The sequence below is a fragment of the Protopterus annectens genome, chromosome 1.part2 (assembly GCF_019279795.1).
Source record: "Protopterus annectens isolate FY-2018-M chromosome 1.part2, PAN1.0, whole genome shotgun sequence".
NCBI lineage: Eukaryota > Metazoa > Chordata > Ceratodontiformes > Protopteridae > Protopterus > Protopterus annectens.
The window spans coordinates 859,447,377-859,463,638 of NC_056727.1; positions in this window are offsets into that span (position 1 = coordinate 859,447,377).

Consider the following 16,262-nt stretch of genomic DNA (forward strand, 5'->3'; position numbering starts at 1 on the left):
CCCACATGATCCACCATTGTGGAATGTGCCCCTGCAATGAGTGCAGACATTGTGATGTGCCAGCTGACATGTCCCAGACATGTAGTGGTCTGGCTGCAACATTGTCACACTATCCAACAAAACATTCCCCACATACCAACCATACAACTCTCTGTCTGTATAACCCTGTGGACACTGGAGTATCTGACATCTATGGGTGTATGTCATATGGGACAACAGACAGGTGACATAGATGGCCATCACAGACCTCTGGCCAACACATGTTCACACATGGCCAAGGAGGATGGCCAGAGACATGTAAAACACACAGTAGATGTGATGTGTATGTGTGTACACCCTGTTGCACATTGTATACACACGGTCCATCTATAGCCTTTGTTGAATGGTTATATAGTAGATGTGGAACACTGGACATCCTAATACCCTGTGCACAGCTTGTGGAGGTGTCACTTAATCTGACCACATACCATGTGTTGCACATCATGACTGTGTCATAGCATGAAGGCTGTCACCTGTACAGCTTACACACACATACACAGACACCACATCAGGCCAGAGATGCCATACAGTTCTCTTGCTGCTGTCGGACATCACTGTCAGCCGTGCACAGTGTGTGTGTGGTACACACATGTCATGTGGAACATGGTGTATTGAGCAGTCTGCCATGTGTGGACACAGTTGACAGGCAGCTAAGACATGTTAGCAGTTGTGCAGGGCTGTCATCGGTATGTTGTCCAGTGACCTATCACACGACACAGCATGGTTTAGTGTGTATACACCTCAGCGACGTGGGTCACAATCCACAGTATGTATGTATTGTGTATGCACGCAGTCATGGCTATGCACTGTATGTCCATTCCACACTATATATCAATGGATATGCCTCAGGATTCCATGCAATGGCACGGTGTCTGTACTTCACACTGTATAGCAATATAGATGCCTCATACCACCCTCAATGGTCATACACTTCTGCTAAAAGTGCATTTGATCTGTAGGGCATACAGTCAACACTGCAATGTGACACCATTACACCGCTGTACATGTGTCAGGACACCATTGTGTCAAACATGTATGCATGTCACTGCACACAGCAGCAGATTACATGTTATACTACATGTTAATGTCAAGGACATATGCCTCACTTCAGCCATGTGTACTGTTAACCTGTGCTGGCCCACATGGTGTATTACAGGGATGCATGCTTACTACCATGATTGTGTGAAATGCATAGCTACTGCTATGACACATGCTTGCTGTTGTGTGCAACCCAGGGATGTAATCCAACTAACACTGTTAATGTCTGAGATGCATGCCGTCTGCTGTATCACATGCATGCTGCATGCCTTCTGTCATATCACGTGCGTGTGTCTGTGCGTGTGTCTGTGCGTGTGTGTCTGTGCATGTGTCTGTGTGTGTGTGTGTCTGTGCGTGTGTGTCTGTGCGTGTGTGTGTCTGTGTGTATCCATTGTAATGTAGAGTCTTTGTTTGCCTTCACAGGTGATGTAGGTGCGTTGCCCTCCTGCGGTCCATCTGATGTTAGTGTCTCCACAGACTCTAGCAGTGATGAACATATGCTTGAGGTACAGGCAGGGTTGTCAGGGGCTGAATCTGCACCTGTGATTGCCATCCCACCTATATGCCCCTCTTCCCGGCACACAGTTCTTATGCCAACACATACCCCGTCACCAGTGGCCATAGAGGAAGGACAGTTGCCATGTGTCAGCTCGGAACAGGAATGTGTGGTGGCCACGGAAGGTGTGTTGTCACACCATGGTGTCAGTGAACTGACTGCAGATGTGCCACACAGGCATATGGCCAGTGCTGCTCGTAGGAGGACCCCTTGCTGACATGCACCTGCATGACAGAGCGCAGCAGCTGGTGTCACCAGACACATGTTTCAGACTGTAATGGCGGCACAGGCACGTGCTGAATGGCTGAACAGAGAACGGCAGAGGCTTCAGAGGGCTGCTATCCGTTCTCTGAATGAAAACATCCAGGCACTGGCAAATGCTCAACAGCAGATTGCCGACGTTTTGGACAGGCGATTGGGTGACATGGTTGGAACCCTTGACTGTGGCATGGCAAACCGTGAATGTGAGCTGTCTGTGCTGGAACATCTGGTAGGAGTGAGGCGTAGGCCACGTGGACGTAGGCCAGCTACACCACCTGGTGCAGGTCTACATGAATGAGCCACCTCACATGCCCGCTCCCATAGTGCCAGTAGCAGCAGCAGTGCAGCTGGTACTGCGCTGTCCAAACCAGGCCACAGCAGGCTACATGGACGTGGCCCTGGATGGTCCCAGCGGGGACACGGTTCCAGTGGACATGTGTCATCGGACAGTACCCATTCTGTACGTCTGTCTGGTAGTGCCCGTGCAACCCCTGGCAGGCACAGGTCACGTGGCCGTGAACGGACACAGTGAGCTGTACAACCTGTTCTGTACAATCTGTAGCTGTCAACAATACCCCTGTGTAGGCCCAATACATGGCAGAACTGTGTGCACACATACACGCACACACCAGAAACATCTGTAGGGCACCGACACCCTCATGCATAATAACCACACATGCCCAAGTAGATCACAGGCCCTAACCCACACACATGATGTCATCCACAGGTGCAGCCTAGGCCCCTGGCAAACATTATCACCCTGTGCATATGATGATGCCTGAGCCGCATCCCTATCATCCACACTATCGGTGCAGGGACATGCTCATATGGTCTGATGCACAGGGTGAACAGATTAGTGAGATAGTTGTATATTACGGTTGTTGTGTACTGTTGGCACGCAGCAGACATACCATGTAGTACAGGATTAGACTGCATTGTTATAGTTATATGTTCACAGTATGTGTCTTGCTAACAGTTGCAGCATGTTGGTAATGATGCCCTGCTTCCCTCCTTAAGGTCAAAATGCATGTGCCATTAAGCACCAGTGTGTATAGTTACAGATGTGTACATGTGGAGTACTCACAGGCATGGATGGCAATACCAGCATGCTATACATAGTCTCTACCTCACTGTTAGTAAGGCTGACATTCCATAGATCTCTACACACCTAACGATCCAGGAGCATGTGAGCTGTGTACTAGGCTATGGTGGCTAGAGATGGGACATCCATACCAGGTGACTTCACAGGTACAGCTACATGGTGCGGGGGGTTTACACAGTGGTCTAGCTGATGTCAAGGGTGGGGGCCAGTTGATAGCATGGGGACTCACTGTGTAGCAGTAGAACACTGTCACATCACAGTATGTAAACACACACATACACAGACACACACAGTAACACGCCCACACTCATGGGGTCAACGACACTGTAACACACACTGGATAGTGTTGAGGTGAGGAGCCCTGCCTCTGTGCTAATCACCATTACAGTACGGTACACCCACATGACGCGACAGAGTATGGACATGTACAGGTACTCAGTAATGTGCAAGACTGACAGCATAAACAGGGTAGTAGGTCGCATCACCTTGAGGGGTTGGGGCCCTATCAGTTCTCAATGGTAGCATACCTCCCTACTCCATGCACCAGACAGCCATACATACATACACATACACACACTGGAGTCCACATGTCATGCACAAACAGCTGACGTGTGTGATACACACACCACCCCTGCCTATGTCTTGCTATCTACACTGCAGTATGTACAGATCTCTACAACAGTGTACAGGTGTGGGTAACAATTGGGATGTATTCCCCAACATCCATGGCATATATGGTCACACAGGCAAACATACATGGCAGTACCGTGAAAGAAACACCTGCTATCTACTGATACGTCTGACAGACATGCAGCAGGATTGCCCGCATAACAATGTGCACCAATGCTACCTTCGGCAAGTGTGTTGATATATGAACATGGGGGGACGTACGTGTTACAGGTGTCAACTGCTTTACAGTCACTGACACCCTGACCGCTTTGTAGGTTGTATATGTACACCTTCAATTACCAGAAACATAGCCTACTGTTTGCACATGTTTTTGTAGGACAGCGTGTGACACACCTGTGAGCTGTCTCCAGCAAACATGCACCTGCAGAGGTGGCCCACCACTTTATGTACATACACCCATCCATACCTGATGTACATCTTACCGTTATGTCAGTATTTCACCATATACAGGTGTCAATGATGGGACTGCATTGCAGCTGCACGTTGTAGTCAGACACAGATAAACTGCAAACATCAGCTACTGCTCATGCATTGCAGATGAATGCACACCACTACATGTGCATGTGTATAGGTCCTACATTCCTGTCATGTAGCCGTGTTTGTATGCATTGCAATTGGTCAGCATGTGACATACATGACACATGGACTGTTTGCCTTTACTGATGATGTCACCCACCTAGAAGTCTGCCTCTGGGAGTGTTGTGATCCAGTAATCTCGGTAGCGCGTTCTGTAAATGTGTAATGCTGTAGTGTGATAAGGTAGTCAGGTAGTCATTTCTATGTTCGAATCCCAGCCCTGCTGTGTGTGTGTTTCCAGCTGCCTGGGGACAGAATACTGTTTTTAGACCGCTCACTCTCCGTACACTCCCTATCGGCGTCTTTGCCTTTACTGATGATGTCACCCACCTAGAAGTCTGCCTCTGGGAGTATTGTGATCCAGTAATCTCGGTAGCGCGTTCTGTAAATGCGTAATGCTGTAGTGTGATAAGGTAGTCATTTCTATGTTCCAATCCTATCCCTGCTGTGTGTGTGTGTTTCCAGCTGCCTGGGGACAGAATAATGTTTTTAGACAGCTCATTCTCTGTACACTCCATATCGGCATCTTTGCCTTTACTGATGATGTCACCCACCTAGAAGTATGCCTCTGGGAGTGCTCTGATGCTGAAATCTCGGTAGCGCATTCTGTTACTGCGTAATGCTATAGTGTGATAAGGTAGTCAGGTAGTCAGTTCTATGTTCAATGTTCAAATCCCAGCCCTGCCGTGTGTGTGTTTCCAGCTGCCTGGGGACAGAATACTGTTTTTAGTCAGCTCACTCCCCATACACTCCCTATCAGCGTCTTTGCCTTTACTGATGATGTCACCCACCTAGAAGTCTGCCTCTGGGAGTGTTGTGATCCAGTAATCTCAGTAATGCTTTCTGTAAATGCGTAATGCTGTAGTGTGATAAGGTAGTCAGTTCTATGTTCGAATCCCAGCCCTGCTGTGTGTGTTTCCAGCTGCCTGGGGACAGAATAATGTTTTTAGACAGCTCACTCTCCATACACTCTTTATCGGCATCTTTGCCTTTACTGATGATGTCACCCACCTAGAAGTCTGCCTCTGGGAGTGTTGTGATCCAGTAAACTCGCTAGCGCGTTCTGTGAATGCATAATGCTGTAGTGTAATAAGGTAGTCAGTTCTATGTTCGAATCCCAGCCCTGCCGTGTGTTTGTGTTACCAGCTGCCTGGGGACAGAATAATGTTTTTAGACAGCTCACTCTCCGTACACTCCCTATCGGCATCTTTGCCTTTACTGATGATGTCACCCACCTAGAAGTCTGCCTCTGAGAGTGTTGTGATCCAGTAATCTCAGTAGCGTGTTCTGTAAATGCATAATGCTGTAGTGTGGTAAGGTAGTCAGTTCTATGTTCGAATCCCAGCCCTGCCGTGTGTGTGTGTTACCAGCTGCCTGGGGACAGAATAATGTTTTTAGACAGCTCACTCTCCGTACACTCCCTATCGGCGTCTTTGCCTTTACTGATGATGTCACCCACCTAGAAGTATGCCTCTGGGAGTGCTGTGATGCTGAAATCTCGGTAGCACGTTTTATCACTGCGTAATGCTGTAGTGTGGTAGCACAGACAGGTAGATGCTCGATTCCAAGGCATGGCAGGTGTGTGTGTTTGGCAGTTATACCCTATATGTTTATCTGTGGGTGGCTAGCTGCAGGGTGTGTTTTGTTGCTGTCCTATATAGTGTCCACAGCCCACATAATCTGCCAAGACACTGGGTTGTCAACACATACATTCGCCAATAGATCTGCTGAGTAAATGTCTGCAGCCCTACTCTTACCCTTAATACAGTCTGACCCGTGTGATGCAACAAAACACACATGCCTTGATAGTGACAACACTACAGGATGCAGGTGGCACATGTAGTTTCCTTTTCATTCTTGTCTAATGCTTTGCTGTCATGTGGTCCACGGTGGTGATATGAATGCAATATCTACATATGTGTGTAGATGAATATGTGTGTATGTATGTATGTATATATATATATATATATATATATATATATATATATATATATATATATATGTATACATATAATATATATGATATATGTAGTTACAGAGAGATAGACATAGATATAGACATATATGTCTGGGGACATCAGCACTACTGAATGTTTGTGCAGGATGATCTGTATGTGATAACCTCGGATGTCTGTATATCTGCCATGGCATAGTGGTAATGCACACCGTCTGTTGTGTGCAGGGTCCCGGGTTGTAGTCGTGTTGACACCGGTTACTTTGTTGCTGGGAAGACCATGGGACATCGAATACAGTGATAGTAAGGCACCTGTTAACAGTTCTGTACGGATCTGTGCGACACTAAGCAGTGGTTATTAATTTGGAGGTTCGGTATGGGTCATATAACTATTCATTAGAAGATTATACTATGCAGATGAGGTTGACATTAGTGTATCCCATGTATCCCCAGGGTGTGATGCAGATCCTTGGAGTATATGTGTGTAGTTAGCTGGGTGCAGGGCTCGAATATAGTTGACAGCATGGGAGGGGGGGTCAGGCATACTGTACATACATTGCAGAACTGTGCCTCGGGAGTGCTTGTGCCTTAGCATGCCTAAGCTAGTGGTGTGTCTATACCTGTCTGGTGACATTGGGAGGGACAAAAGCAGTAGTGGAGTAGTCACGGTGTACAGGCTGCAAAAACAGGTGATGATCACCACAATCAGCAGATTACATGGCCAGCCCGCACCTGAACAGTACGGTAATGTGAGCAAGCGGCATACACACAGGTTTCTTCCACACTCTACACCACCGGTGTATACCTGCAGGGACATTTCACAACATAGTACAACCGAATGAGAAGGGCTGCAGCAGGCAACATAGACCAACATGTGCAGGAGGCTGAGGGCAGTGAGGATGTGTATGCTGCTGAACAACCCTTACTGGGGTGACATATGACTTTATAGGCCCAGGGTGACTTACCAGGGGCTACATGTGCTGGGGATGGTGGAGCACTATGGTGTGGACAGAGACCTCCTACAGCGGCTTGTTGACCTGTGCCTGACACACCTGACACATCAAACAGGCCAAGGGAAACCCATCACAGTGGATACCACAGTATGTGTTGGCCTAGGTATACTAGCCACAGGTACCCCACACAGCACAACTGTGGATATCATGGGGATCTCACAGGCATCTGCATCCAGGGTATTGCACCAGTTCACAGACGCCTTGTCAACACATGCTAGTCAGCACATACATGTCCTCAACACACGTGATTAGTAGACCAGCAATATGCATCTTTACAACCACATGGCTGACTACCCTGGGGTACTGGGTGCTATAGCCTGCATACACATACACATCAAAGCACCAGCCTGTGAGCGGGGTAGGGTCTACATTCACTGCAGGGGCATACCCTCCAACAGCTAGGCCATATGCGATGCCCAGGGCATTAGACTGAATGTGTGTGCTGTCTGCCCTGGAAGCTATGATATTCCAATATATGGATTCTGACACAGCTGTACCACACCTTTGCCAATATGGACACCCCCTACAGTCTCCTAGTGGGGGATGCTGGGTAATCACTGGTGTCATGGCTAATGGCACCCATCAGCAATGCACACACACCTGAACACTCACACCATAATGATGCAGATGCACAGGCAAGATATAATTAAGCATGTCTTTGGGATGCTCAGGTCATGGTTCTGGTATCTGAACACATCCGGTGGAGCCTTGCAGTATTCACTAGTTACATGCACACACATTGTTATGGTATTTGCTATGCTACACAATCTGATCCTGCAGTAACAGTTGCAGCAGGAACAGCATGGAGCAGGGCCACATGGCCCAACACCACTGTCAAGGCATGTACAGGCATAGTGTGACTTGGCGAAGGAACTACCTGAGCACGGCCCAGTCAGCGAAAGGGCCGTGCACAGTATGACCTGCCCTTGGCAGTGAGGCAACACAAGGCATATGCACTGACACAGTGGGTACCCAGGAATTTCACCCTCTCTGACCCGCACACAGTACAATGGATGCCAAATATGACACTACCTGTGCTCGGACATGTATAGGAGGTGCACTGTGTGCATCTGACATGGGCAGCCCTCCAGCACCATCCTGAGATCTGGAACACACCCAGGGTACGTCTATTGACCTAACAATTGGCAGTTGTATTACAATGTGTATTAACCCGTTGCTATGGTATGTATGTGAGCATACAAGAGATTTTGATGGCCAAATGTTAGGGCAGCAGACAGTACACAACCATAGTGGCACCATGACGTCTATAGCACATACGGGGGTCACAATGGTAGCCAGTTGTACACAGAGTGTCCTAACCCACTGCAGATTATGGGCTGACCATCATGTGTGTCCATACAGCCCACACACGTTCCATGCAGCTGGACAGGTGTGGACCAATACAGACTAATGATATACAATGGCCATTGGATATGCCCAATGAATGACCCCCAACCCCCAGAGACACACACAGACTACAGCAGGCCAGGCAGTTTGATGTAGGTTGTGAAAGCTCGGACATCCAACACCACTATGCTGGTATTTAAAGCTGGGATCTGACGTACACTGGTATCCCTCCAACCGGCAATTTAGGTAGGTCCATACACTGACATGGAGTACCTGGCATATCAGTACAGTAGTGTAGTGGCAGATGTGTACAACTGTCAGCTGTGCCCCCCCATCCAACCTACACATGTGAGAGTCATGTGCACCACCCCCGGTGCTGTATAGGACTGTGGATGCGGTTGGATGTCCCCCCACGCTATGCAGACATGTAGCAACTGTCAATGCCACATGACCATTAGCTACCCTGCAGACACAGCAAGACACCTGACCGTGTAGAACGGAGGAGTCGGCAACACAGTACTGACTATCTGGACATGTGACACATGCAATACAGTTGACCATACTTGGCATGCTCACACACATGACGGTATGACGGTAATGTCGGTCGACGACATGCGTAACAGTCATACAGGGCATGCTCACACACTGAAACACACGACGGACAGGCATGCATACACCAGTGGTCCAGACATATCTGCCAGTACATTGCTATACTGTTGGATAACTGTGCTGTATGGTGTGTGTGTGGTCTATTGTCTGTACATATGCCATGGTCTATTGTTTATTCACATGAGCTATGTGCGCAGGGTACTGCTACCAACATGTGAATAAGACGGTTCTTTGTTTGCGGACAGACCGACACCTTTGGATACGGACTGGGTAAGGCACATTCCAGCAGGTGGGTGCAGTTGTGCATGGGTTTGCACAGTGTTAAGCACTGCTGACCTCTGGTTACAGCACCTTATACCCATTTAGACTCCACATTTCTTTGACAGTGCACTACTGGCATACTGGTAGAAAAACACTCTTATAGCCGCTCGCTCACCGACATTTGTGCTTACATTTGTCACTCACGCTGTGTGTGTGCAATCCCTTGTGATGCGTATTACATCGGACTACAGGACTACAGTATCGGATATGTCTAACCATTTGGCGACGGCAGGCATTCGACTGTACAGACTCGGCGGCCTGTCCAGTGTTCTGCTCCCATCTGCCTAATACATGGGAACCGATACTCTGCAATGCTGACATGTGAATGTTATTTTGTTAAGGCAGCTGTCAGCCAAGTCATGCTAGTTAGCCAATTAATTAATTGGATAATGTGAATTAAATTATATTATTGCCTACCCAACAACTGTTGTATGTGTATATATATATATATATATATATATATTTATCTATATCTATCTATATATATATATATATATATATATATATATATATGGTTCTACCTGACATAGCCGAAACCACACAACACCGACAACCACATCACCGACACCACATATTCGACAGTCCATAAACACGAAACCACACATAACCGACAACGAAATAACCGACGGTACACAAACACGAAACCCCATACACTGCACACACCACAATAACAATTATTAAAAAGAAAACACATCCCATTCCACAAACCACACACACACAAGCACACCAAAATCCTTACAAGCCCACACTAAACCTTACCCTAACCCTAAGGTCCGTCACTATCGCACACTTACCTACGCGCTCCCTAACCCTAACTCACTTAACCCGCCCCTATCGCTCCCTAACCCTAACTCACTTAACCCACCCTATCGTCCCTAACCCTAACTCACTTAACCCACCCTATATCGCTCCCCTAACCTAACTCACTTAACCCACCCTATCGCCTCTAACCTAACCTACTTAACCCACCCCTATCCCCACAGACCGTCAATCTCCACACTTACCTGCCTCGCACCTAACGTCCGTCACTGCATACTCACACAGCCTTTCCCATGTCGGCATCCTCGGCGTTGGTGTTGTCATCCGTCGTGTCGGTCTTCTGCATTGTCGATGTTCTGCCACTCGCGATTCGCGTCGGTCTTCTTCGTTTTCGATCTTCTGGAGCTCAGAATTCCGCTGTCGGTCTTATGCGCTGTCGTGAAGTCAGGTAGAACCATATATATATATATTATATCTTTGTCTGTGTGTGTGTGTGTGTGTGTGTGTGTGTATATATATATATATATATATATATCTGTGTATTTATATATGTATGTGTGTGTGTATATAAATAAATAAATATATATATATATATATATATATATATATATATACATACACGTTTTTATCTATATATACATCTGTGTGTCCATTAACCTGTACATTTCCCAGACATAGACACTTACACATGCGTATTGGGTTTTATCTCTGCTTCAACAGCATAGTATTGCCTTAGTCATTATGACACCGACACTTCACTCCGGTAACCTTCTGATCAGTATACTGCACGTTATACAGCAGACAGATGTCGCACGTTTTTCATGTCTGGGGTGCCGCTGATAAGTGTGATGTGATACAGTGTCATTCGACCTATTACTCGTATGCGCAGCCTATTATTCCTGCTACTGTGTTTGTTTCTGTGCACATTCATATTATTAATGTTAATAGAATGAGTGTTTGTGTTACTGAGATTGTACGTCAACATATTGATGTCTGCATGTAGTTGCGTCTTTTTGTTTTTCCCGGTTTGGGGTTGCCACAGCAGAACTCCGTTCCGCTCATGGTTGGCAGATAGGTTTTACTTGCCGGGCTGCCAGCCCTGATGCACAACGTCCGAAGACGATACGCCCATTCATGTGTTTCCCTTCACATTTGACTATTTCATTCATTTATATATATGATGAATATTATTCTGGGCATCAGTTATAAATTCACTACAGGTATGCAATAGTCCTGTCAACAAATGTGACAGTTGGTTGGTGTACATATGTGTACGGACCTCTGTGATACTCGGGGAATAGTTTCGACAGGGACAAGGCTATGACAAATCAGGGACAATCATGGACACTTCTACCATATTAGTACTATTAACTTGGAACGTGTCGACAGATTAGTATTACTACTTATTTTCTGCAGTTAAATGCATCTATTACTCTTATTTGTTGTAATTAGTCATTCTCATTCACCACCTTTCCTCCAAAGGTCACTGGCTTTGTGAGTGATTAAGAGGCTGGCCAGTTATTGTGCGAATGGTCTACCCATTGGTAGGGTTGACACATTGTCATATGTACAGGTTGGGATATATTCTGGGGACACCAGATTGTTTAGGCCAACACATACCCATGGTCAGTGCAGGTTTAGAACATTCATTATTTTCCTAGCTGAGAGCCTATACCTTTGGCAGTTTAGGTGTTAGTCTGTTTCTTGTACGAATTACGTATTTTCTATCCTGACATGACTGCTTTAGGCAACTGTTACATGCAGTATGGTACATAGTTATTTCCTACAATCACAGGACATTTGGCATTGTATCATTGTTGGTCGGGACACACCTACCTACACAATGACTGTCCCTCAAACAATGGATCAGGGGGTACCCTGTTTACGTCAGTGCCTGCATCACCTTATTTCCAAGTGTCACTATGCGAATGTGTACAATATATTCTCTTGGTTATTCATGTGGGGATACGTGCGTCACGGGCAGGTGCTTGATCCTGGGTAGTAGGTTCTGCATGATCGTCTAGGGCTGGACAGTCTCGTGCACCACTACTGCACATTCGTACTTGTGTCCAGATGTCTACAGGACTGGACATCGTGTCTTGATACCCATTCTGATGTTTACACAAGTTACTTATCCCATGAGGGATATCCAAAAATGTAACAAGACCAATACCGACCATTATTTTGGCTTTACGAAAATGTGTTAGGGGTTTTACATGCAAGGGATACATAGTTTGCAAACCTGAAACTGCCTAGGGTGACACTGCCTACTACATATGAGTAGTGGTCTCTATGTGTAGATGTGGCTGCGCCAAGCTAGTAGGCCAAGTATGGATGGATTTGATGGACGTTCAGGTATGGGGGCGAGTTGTGTACTGTGGGGGGGATGCTGGGTATTCAATTATGCATCCAGGTGTGTTGCATTTGAATGGGCTGATTCCATCAAAGGACCATTCTGGGGGTATGTGCTGGTGACATTTCTGTACATTTGTATCGCACATTTTAATATTCATATGTTTGTGGGATTGTGTTCTACAGTATGGCCTGTCAGGTTGTATTGCAGATGTGTATACATGTTCTTTGTGTTTCTTTCTAATTCACCCGCTGATCCCTCATACACCTCCAGTTCACCTATTCTGCATACAACACAGTCTCACCTTTGATGATTATACCATTACCCATCACCCCCACACACATATTCCTGACACTCCATCCATCACTGCTTTGGTTGATGGCCCATGACACGCTCAAGGTAACACATTGCATACACTACATATGTCAGGTTGTGTGGACTACCCTGGCATGTTTCACCTACCACATGCTATACATCACGCAGATAGGTACACACCCATACTTCACTTTCATGACATGTTTGGTACACCCGGGTAATACCCGTTCAACTGTGACACATCCTGACAAGTACGGCTTGGACCGCATATGTGCGGATTTTGGCTGACTGCTCTGATCATTGGTAGGCTGCCACCTTTTCCTATGTCCAGGATGGGATATATTACGGGCACATATCCAATTGTACTGGACAACACATACCCAAAGTCAACGCTACGGATAATACTTTTCCTTTAAGAATACATGTTGCCTTATTGTTGTAGCAGTTTATATGCTGCTTCTGTTTCGTTTTCTTGCTTATTCTATTTCTTGTCACATATGGTATGTTACATACGGACATACCTATTGTATGTGACTATTACATGTGTTGTGGGATATAATTCTGTCATACGGTCGCTAGATATTTACATTTATAGTGGTTTTGTTATGGACACATCTGCCCAGCTGTGTACTCTCCCTCACAATGTGGGACAGCTGGTGACCCTGACCATTGGGCTGGACGTAGCTATTGGTGGCACGCTAACATGATGCATTTCAATTCCACTTGGTATAACTATCTACACTGCGTTGGACTACGGGCACACAGTTTCCAAAGTTATTTGTACGAGGGATGGGGACCCGTTATTCCCTACCATGCATTTGTGTTTGCCTCTTAATTTTGTGTTCGCAGGAACTGTCTTGCATGCTTTGCATACATTTCAGTATACACGGACACTGACAGATGTGATTACTATTGCATGCAAATTGTTATATGCAAGCATTTTAGGTTGCACGTCGACAGCTGACATTTCCACGCCTCTGTGCGGCACTTTGACACGCGATCGTTTCCTATGCACGTGGCTGTGGCGGCAGCGCGCCTTCATTAATATGCATTCGGCACTACTGCGCCATCTTCATGCCACACAGTCGGCGTAAACCTAATGCCGGCCTTGTGCCGAGCTTCATGAATCCCGGGGAGAGTGTCACATACTGAAAATTCGATACTATGAAGTTTCAGTATTGTGATGTTCGTTTTTTTAAAGTTTCGATGTATTATACTTTCGACGCTTTCATTTCGAGATACTGAAATTCAATATTTCAGTATTTCGACATGTAAAGCGAATCCATATACACACACACACAAATATATATATAATATATATATATATATATATATATATATATATATATATATATATATGGGTTCAGTTTTTAATTTCGAAAGATCACAATCTCGAGATTTATAATATCGCACCCAGAACCACATGGGGGGCTGCAGCCCCTACACCCCCTGCAACTTAAATATACTAACTCCAAGAATGGTAATGTTCCTGTTCAGCACTGTATAGTGATGTACATTACCATTCTCTTCACTGCAGAGCGATCTCAGCGTTAGTAAATTTAGGTGGCAGGGGGTGTGGTAGGTGCAGGGGGGCTTGCTTCCCCTGCAGAAACATAGTTTTAGCAGTTGTCATCTTTTTTTTTTTTTTTTTTTATTTCTTAATTTCGAGATTTCACAACCTCAGGATACTGGGTGCGATATTATGAATCTCGAGATTGTGATCTTTCGAAATTAAGAAGCGGACCCATATACATGCATATATATATATATATATATATATATATATATATATATATATATATATATATATATATATATATATACACACACACACAAGCTTGTGTGTGTGTGTGTGTGTCTAAAAGATCTTTACCACAAAGGTCTTACTCTCACACTGTAAGATGAATTGCTGTAAATAGTATATTAATTTGTTCTTTGAAAGTCAACTATTACATTATTACACAAGGATGCTTACCTGCACTGCTTCTGGATTCTTGCTCTGTGCCAGAATGTCAAGGAGCTCTTCATTACTAAGGAAATAAAATCTTGGGAAAACAATCCGTTTTGTCTCAAGGTAATCCTAAAAAAGAGAAAACCCATGCATCTAATAGTGTGTGAATGACAAAATGACTGAAGAAAACATCTCACACTGTTGATATTGTTTTTTATTATGACTATGAAACAGTCAATACAATTAACAACAATCCTTTCAGATAAAGGCTTAACATATTTAAGAATTTTTTTTGTACTTCCACGGCAAAACACAAATAACAGTACCTTCAAGATTTGAGACTGAGAACTGAATATGAATTCACGTACACAGCTTCCTTAGGTGTCAAGCTTTGTTAATACATTCACAGTCATCCATTATTAAATAAACATACCATTTTATAATACAGAAATGTGAAAAAATGAGATACGGGTTGGCACCACCTTATCAATAGACACACATAAACTTCTTATGCAATATCAGCTGACATCCTTTTCCAAAGCATAAACCAAGAAGGCAGGCATTTCAGTTCTTACCCCTCTTTAATCGGTTACAGTAAAATCAACTGACTACCAAGTCAAAAGTATTAATATACATGTGTGTGTGTGTGTGTGTGTGTGTGTGTGTGTGTGTGTGTGTGTGTGTGTGTGTGTGTAACACATATATGTGATCTGTATGCGTGTTTTAGGAGGCAATACTGTGACACAGTGACATGCAGTGTGCATTACATCTCCAGGGTCCAGGATTCAGTCCTGACTTATGATTTGCCTGTGTGGGCTTTCTCTGGTCTAGTTGATTCCCACTTTTTAAAAACATGCTAGATTGTTGGTATGTTTCATTTTTCCTTACCCTGTCATTCATGTAATAGCTGAAAAGGGCCAAAGAAGCACCAGTTCAACTAATGATTTATTTATTTATTTATTTTACATTTGTTTACCGGGCTAGTCTAACTGGATACATGTCCATTTTCAGTAGAGGCCCGGGGAGAAAAGCTCCTAGGTACATACAGCTAATTAACTTATTTCTATCTATGAATAACACAAATATGCAAAAGAAAAAATACAAAAAATAAGCATAAACAGTACTAAATTACAGGATAAAATAACAATTCTAGGTAAATAATCTGTATAGGATGCAGTTTTTTTTTTTTTTTTTTTTTTTTTGAAGGAGGGGGAGGATGAGAGTATAGAGTAACTATAGAGCTAGTCAGGTTTGGAGCAATGACATAGCCAGTGAGATTTGAGATATACTTTCAGATTGTTTTTGAAACTGGAGAGAGAGGGAAGTGTAGAAATGTAGAAATATCGTTTGGTAGAAGATTACAGGCTTTCCCTACAGT